Raw genomic sequence first — 8,224 nt, 5'->3', positions numbered from 1 at the left:
TTAAATTGTGAAATTATGATAACACATTTACAGGAGACTTGGGAAATACATGTAGTTCCTCTATATTTTGCAATTATTTTTTAAGTAGGTAAATTAAGATTTTAGTTGGAGTTTCAATATCCAACTGTCAAAAATTAACAGAATGAATATACAGAGGAGAAGGATATAGTAGACCTGAAAGTCACTGTGAACCAATTCAACATAATTGAAATTTATATAATTTTCACACATCAGTAGCATACAAATTCTATTCAAGTCCCTATAGACTGTAAACTAGGAGACCCTGGAATATATCTAGGGACATAAAGCAAGGTGAAAAATTTCATGGTCTAAAGCTATTGAAATTATACAGAATCTGTTCTCTTATCACTGTGAAATTATGTTAGAAATAAACATTAAAATATATTTGAAAGTAACACACATATTTTCAAGTGCAATGTGACATTTACCAAGAGAGATCTTCAATTTAGCCATCGAAAGCCTCAATAAGTTAGACTGAAAAAAGCACCAAGGTTGATTGCAACAAAGAAAGCATTTAAATGAGAAATCAGAATAAAAAAAGAGAAGTTAGAATCAAAATGAGAAATTAATATTAAAGATACTTTAAATAAAATCCCTTGTATTTAGAAATTAAATGTCCACTTTTAAATGATGGGTGTATCTGAGAGGGCCATAACAAGGAAAATTAGAAATTATTTGTAATAGAATAAAAGTGAAAACAGAATTTGACAGAATTTGTTTCATGAGGCTGAAGCTGCTCAGTACAATTAAATACAATATGGGGTCTTGAATAGGTATGAAAACAAATATGGACAGTATCATAAAACTTTGTGAAATCTGAACAAAATCTGTGGTGCTGGTGGTGGTTTAGTTGCTAAGTCATGTCCGACTCTTGCAACCCCATGGACTGTAGCCCGCCAGGGTCCTCTGTCCATGGGATTTTCCAGGCAAGAACACTGGAGTGGATTGCCATTTCCTTCTCCAGAGGATCTTCCCAACCCAGGAATTGAACCTGGGTCTCCTACATTGCAGGCAGAATCTTTACCGACTGAGCTATGAGGGAAGATGTACAAAATTTGATGAACAAAACCTGTACTTCAGTTAATAATACTGTATCACTTGTTTATTTCCTGGGTTTTTTTTAACAGCAAAGTATTTCTTTATATTCTCAAAATTGGATTAGAATTTTCAAGCCTCATTCAAGTTTGTTTTTTTTTGTTTTAAATCACTAAGATAATAAATTGTCTATAATGTTAACAATAATACTAGATGCCAAAATACATGGGATTATAAAGCTTTGAACGAATATAAATTAGAAGTCTAACATTCTAGTTATACTAAATCAAATAAGTGAAATCGAAATGTTATAAATTTTTTTAGCTAGGCAAAAATTCATAAATTTTCTAAAATATATGTATTACACATGCTATATATATGGATATATGTATGTATATAAAAGCTTCCTTACTATGCTTGATAAAGGCTTAAGAAAGAACAACAACATCAAAAAGAGACAGAGAAATTGGAAAACAAACTAAATAAAATGGGAGCACTGAATATGAAATCGAAAAAGTGAAACAAACTATATAAAAGTAAAAGATCGTCGTATAGTCCACTTGTTTTTAAACATGCTTGCTTATTAGAAACACATCTGGTGTTTTGTAGAAGAGTAGCAGTACCTGGACATTTGTATTTTTCAAAATATTTCAAGACAATCCTTATGTGCATCTGGACTTTAAAAAGTGATTACAAGTTTTTCTATTAAACGGTAGTTTTAGTGAAATAGAATTGTATTATTTTCTGTTGACCAATCATGATACAATGATATTAAGTGGATAATAGTTGCATAATCACAATAGTAAAGATGTTTATCAGTTTTCACAATCAATAGCCAGACGAAAACAGAAAAATAAAAGATAATTACAATTGCAAGCCGTAATGTAAACATGATTAATCTAACAATATAAAATAATTACATACAGTTTTGGGGGTGAAATAGAGTAATGTGGTATGTGGAAATGCATACATGCACATGTTTTCATCTGCCCAGCCAATCTGTCTTTTGGTTGGTGCTTTAATCCATTTATAATTAAGGTGATTATCAATATGCATAATCCCACTACCATTTTCTTAATTGCTTTGGGTTTATTTTGTGTAGGTCTTCTCCTTCTCTTGTGTTTCCTGCCTAGAGAAGTTCCTTTAGTACTTGTTGTAAAGCTGGTTGGGTGTTGCTGAATTCTCTTAACTCTCACTTGTCTGGAAAGATTTTAATTTCTCCACCAAACCTGAATGCAAGTCTTGCCGGGTAGAGTATTCTTGATTGTAGTTCTTCCCTTTCTTCGCTTTAAATATATTGTGCCTTTTTTTTTTCTGGCTTGTAGAGTTTTTGTTGGAAATCATACTTACTTTTGTGCTATAATAAATGAAATGGTTTATTTTGCTTTAAACTACCTGCTACTAGTATTTAAAAATATAGTTTGTTTTTTAAACTTTTATTCTATAACCTTGCTAAATCTGCTTCAGTGTTGTATGGATTGTCAGCATTTTCTATATACTCAATCATTCCATCTGTTAATAATCTATTAATAAATAGTGGCTTATTAATAGTGAGCACCAAAGAAGTAATGCTTTTGAACTGTGGTGTTGGAGAAGACTCTTGAGGGTCCTTTGGACTGCAAAGGATATCCAACCAATCTATCCTAAAGGAGATCAGTCCTGAGTGTTCTTTGGAAGGACTGATGCTGAAACTGAAACTCCAAAACTTTGGTCATCTGATTCGAAGAACTGATTCACTTAAGAAGACCCCAATGCTGGGAAAGATTGAAGGCACGAGGAGAAGGGGACAACAGAGGATGAGATGGTTGAATGTCACCATTGGCTCAATGGACATGAGTTTGAGTAAACTCCAGGAGTTGGTGATGGACAGGGAGGTCTGGTGTGCTGCAGTCTCTGGGGTTGCAAAGAGTCAGATGTGACTGAGCGACTAAACTGAAATAGTGGTTTAAGTGTCCTTTTCCAACCCGAATATCTTTTATTTCATTTTTAATTATGTATTTTCCATTCACTCGGTGAAGGACACCATGATTGCTTCCAAGTTTTGGCAATTATAACTAAAGCTGCTGTAAATGACTGTGTACCGGTTTTTGTGTGGATATACATTTTTAGTTCGTGTGGGTAAATACCAAGATGTGCAACTGCTGGACTCTATGGTAAGAGTATGTTTAGTTTTGTAAGAAGCTGCTTGTCTTCCTAAGTGGCTGTACCGTTTTGAATTCCCACCAGCAATGAATGAGAATTCCTGTTACTATACATCGATGCCGGCATTTGGTGCTGTCAACATTTTGGATTTTCTCCATTTCATTAGGTGTGCAGTGGCTTCTCATTGTTGTTTTAATTTTCAGTTCTGCAGTGATTATGATATCATTTTATCCCAAAAGTTACTACCAAATTCAATGTCATCTGGATTTTCTCTTCTGTTGTCCTTTAGGAGTTTTAGAATTTTGCATTTTCTATTTAATTTCCATTATCTGGGTTGTGAAGTTCTTTTTTGTATAGTTCTTCTGTGTATTATTGCCATGTCTTCTTAATATCTTCTGCTTCTGTTAGGTTCATGCCATTTCTGTCCTTTATTGTGCCCATCTTTGCATGAAATGTTCCCTTGGTATCTTTAGTTTTCTTGAAGAAATCTCTAGTCTTTCCCATTTTATTGTTTTCCTCTATTTCTTTGCATTGATCACTGAGGAAGGCTTTCTTATCTCTCCTTGCTATTCTTTGGAACTCTGCATTCAAATGGGTATATCTGTCCTTTTCTCTTTTGCCTTTAGCTTCTCTTCTTTTCTCAGTTATTTGTAGGGCTTCCTCAGACAACCATTTTGCCCTTTTGCATTTCTTTTTCCTGGCAATGGTCTTGATCACTGCCTCCTGTACAATGTCACAAACCTCTGTCCATAGTTCTTCAGGTGCTCTGTCAGATCTAATCCCTTGAATCTATTTGTCACTTCCACTGTGTAATCATAAGGGATTTGATTCAGGTCATACCAGAATGGTCTAGTGGTTTTCCCTACTTTCTTCAATTTAAGTCTGAATTTGACAATAAGGAGTTCATGATCTGAGCCACAGTCCACTCCCAGTCTTGTTTTTGCTGACTGTATAGAGCTTCCCCAAAATCGGCTGTGAAGGATACAATCAATCTGATTTCAGTATTGACCATCTGGTGATGTCCATGTGTAGAGTCTTCTCTTGTGTTGTTGGAAGAAGGTGTTTGCTATGTTCAGTGTGTTATCTTGGCACAACTCTATTAACCTTTGCCCTGCTTCATTTTGTACTCCAAGGCCAAATTTGTCTGTTACTCCAAGTATCTCTTGACTACCTACTTTTGCATTCCAGTCCCCTATAATGAAAAGGACATGGTTTTGGGGTGTTAGTTCTAGAAGGTCTTGTAGGTCTCCATATAACCATTCAACTTCAGCTTCTTCAGTATTACTGGTTGAGGCATAGACTTGGATCACTGTGATATTGAATGGTTTGCCTTGGAAACAAACAGAGATCACACTGTCATTTTTGAGATTGCATCCAGGTACTGCATTTCAGACTCTGTTGTTGACTATGAGCTTTTGGGCCCACTTGCACTCATCTTCTCCTGTGAGAACTCCAAAATTACAACTCACTGCTGAACAACCATTGACAGGAGAATTTTGGATCCCACCAAAAAAATATACCCCACGTCCAAGGGAGAAGCCCCAACAAGACAGTAGAAGGGGCAAAATTGCATTTAGACTCAAATCCCATACCCACCAAAGATACTTGGAAGGCTCAAACAAAACCTTGTGCAACCAGGAGAACCCACAGAAACTGAGCCAGACCTGCCTTTGAGTGTTTGAGTGTCTCCTGCAGTGGCCTGCCACAGGGGCAGGGGCTCTGGGTGCACAGACCTGGGTATGGCATAAGTTCTCTTGGAGGAGGTCACCATTAACCCCAACACAGAACCCCAGAACTTACACAGGACTGGGGAAACAGACTCTTGGAGGGCACAAACAAAGCCTTGTGTGCACTGGGACCCAGGAGAAAGGAGCTGTGACCCCACAGAGACTGATCCTGACTTGCCTGTGAGTGTCCAAGAGTCTCTGCTGGAGGCATGGATCAGTTGTGGCCCTCTGCAGAGTCAGGAGCACTGAGTGTGGCAGTGTGTGCACAGGACCTCTTGAAGGAGGTTGCCATTATCTTCATTACCTCCACCATAATTTGGTCTCAGGTCAAACAACAGGGAGGGAAAACAGCCCCATGCATCAACAGAAAATTGGATTAAAGATTTACTGAGCATGGCCTCACCCAACAGAACAAGACCCAGTTCCCCCCACAGTCAGTCTCTGCAACAGGAAGTTTCCATAGACCTCTTATCCTTCTTCATCAGAGGGCAGATAGAATGGAAACCACAGTCACAGAAAACTAATCAAACTGATCACATGGACTACAGCCTAGTCTAACTCAATGAAACTATGAGCCCTGCTATATAGGGCCACGCAAGATGGACAGGTCATGGTGGAGAGTTCTGACAAAACGTGGTCCACTGGAGAAGGGAATAGCAAACCACTTCAGCATTCTTGCCTTGAGAACCCCATGAACAGTATGAAAAGGCAAAAAGATAGCACACTGAAAGATGAACTCCCCAGGTCAGTAGGTATCCAATATGCTACTGGAGATCAGTGGAGAAATAACTCCAGAAAGAATGAAGCTGCTGCTGCTGCTAAGTCACTTCAGTCGTGTCTGACTCTGTGTCACTCCATAAATGGCAGCCCACCAGGCTCCTCTGTCCCTGGGATTCTCCAGGCAAGAATACTGGAGTGGGTTGCCATTTCCTTCTCCAGTTCATGCATGCATGCTAAGTCGCTTCAGTCATGTCCAACTCTGTGCGACCCTATGGACAGCAGCCCACCAGGCTCCTCTGTCCACGGGATTCTTTAGGCAAGAATACTGGAGTGGGTTGCCATTTCCTTCTCTGAAAGAATGAAGAGACGGAGCCAAAGCAAAAACAGCTTCTGGTGGTGGATGTGACTGGTGATGGAAGTAAAGTTCAATGCTATAAAGAACAGTGTTGCATAGGAACCTAGAATATTAGGCCCATGAATCAAAGTAAATTAGAAGTGGTCAAACAGGAGATGGCAAGAATGAAGATCGACATTTTAGGACTCAAAGAACTAAAATGGACTGGAATAGGTGAATTTAACTCAGATGACCTATATCTTGTGGAATATACATATTCTATGTGGTGGAATATATACTGTGGAATTTATATACCTTGAACAATAAGAAACCAAAGGGCTCAGTTGGTAAGATCCATCCCCTATCACAAATGAGAAGATACATTTTCTTTCTTTCTTTCTTTCTTTTTTTTAATATGAGGGTCTAATTATTTTATTTATTAAAAAATTTTTTTTTCCATTTATTTTTATTAGTTGGAGGCTTATTACTTTACAATATTGTAGTGGCTTTTGCCATACATTGACATGAATCAGCCATGGATTTACATGTATTCCCCATCCCGATCCTCCCTCCCACCTCCCTCCCGACCCGATCCCTCTGGGCCTTCCCAGTGCACCAGCCCCAAGCACTTGTCTCATGCATCCAACCTGGGCTGGTGATCTGTTTCACCCTTGATAATATACACGTTTTGATGCTGTTCTCTCAAAACATCCCACCCTCGCCTTCTCCCACAGAGTCCAAAAGCCTGTTCTGTACATCTGTATCTCTTTTTCTGTTTTTCATATAGGGTTATCATTACCATCTTTCTAAATTCCATATATATGTGTTAGTATACTGTATTGGTCTTTATCTTTCTGGCTTACTTCACTCTGTATAATGGGCTCCAGTTTCATCCATCTCATTAGAACTGATTCAAATGAATTCTTGTTAATGGCTGAGTAATATTCCATGGTGTATATGTACCACAGCTTCCTTATTCATTCGTCTGCTGATGGGCATCTAGGTGCTTTCATGTCCTGGCTATTATAAACAGTGCTGCGATGAACATTGGGGTGCACGTGTCTCTTTCAGATCTGGTTTCCTTGGTGTGTATGCCCAGAAGTGGGATTGCTGGGTCATATGGCAGTTCTATTTCCAGTTTTTTAAGAAATCTCCACACTGTTCTCCATAGCAGCTGTACTAGTTTGCATTCCCACCAACAGTGTAAGAGGGTTCCCTTTTCTCCACACCCTCTCCAGCATTTATTGCTTGTAGACTTTTGGATAGCATCCTGACTGGTGTGTAATGGTATCTCATTGTGGTTTTGATTTGCATTTCTCTGATAATGAGTGATGTTGAGCATCTCTTCATGTGTTTGTTAGCCATCTGTATGTCTTCTTTGGAGAAATGTCTGTTTAGTTCTTTGGCCCATTTTTTGATTGGGTCATTTATTTTTCTGGAATTGAGCTGCAGGAGTTGCTTGTATATTTTTGAGATTAATCCTTTGTCTGTTTCTTCATTTGCTATTATTTTCTCCCAATCTGAGGGCTGTCTTTTCACCTTGCTTATAGTTTCCTTTGTTGTGCAAAAGCTTTTAAGTTTCATTAGGTCCCATTTGTTTATATTTGCTTTTATTTCCAATATTCTGGGAGGTGGGTCATAGAGGATCCTGCTGTGATTCATGTCGGAGAGTGTTTTGCCTATGTTCTCCTCTAGAAGTTTTATAGTTTCTGGTCTTACATTTAGATCTTTAATCCATTTTGAGTTTATTTTTGTGTATGGTGTTAGAAAGTGTTCTAGTTTCATTCTTTTACAAGTGGTTGACCAATTTTCCTAGCACCACTTGTTAAAGAGGTTGTCTTTTTTCCATTGTATATTCTTGCCTCGGTTATCGAAGATAAGGTGTCCATAGGTTCATGGATTTATCTCTGGGCTTTCTATTTTGTTCCATTTATTTATATTTCTGTCTTTGTGCCAGTACCATACTGTCTTGATGACTGTGACTCTGCCTGAAGTCAGGCAGGTTGATCCCTCCAGTTCCATTCTTCTTTCTCAAGATTACTTTGGCTATTCGAGGTTTTTTGTACTTCCATACAAATTGTGAAATTATTTGTTCTAGTTCTGTGAAAAATACCATTGGTAGCTTGATAGGGATTGCATTGAATCTATAGATTGCTTTGAGTAGTATAGTCACTTTGACAATGTTGATTCTTCCAATCCATGAACACGGTATATTTCTCCATCTGTTTGTGTCCTCTTTGATTTC

This window comes from Cervus elaphus, chromosome 1, assembly GCF_910594005.1.
Source record: "Cervus elaphus chromosome 1, mCerEla1.1, whole genome shotgun sequence".
NCBI lineage: Eukaryota > Metazoa > Chordata > Mammalia > Artiodactyla > Cervidae > Cervus > Cervus elaphus.
Note: the sequence above shows the minus strand (reverse complement) of the source record.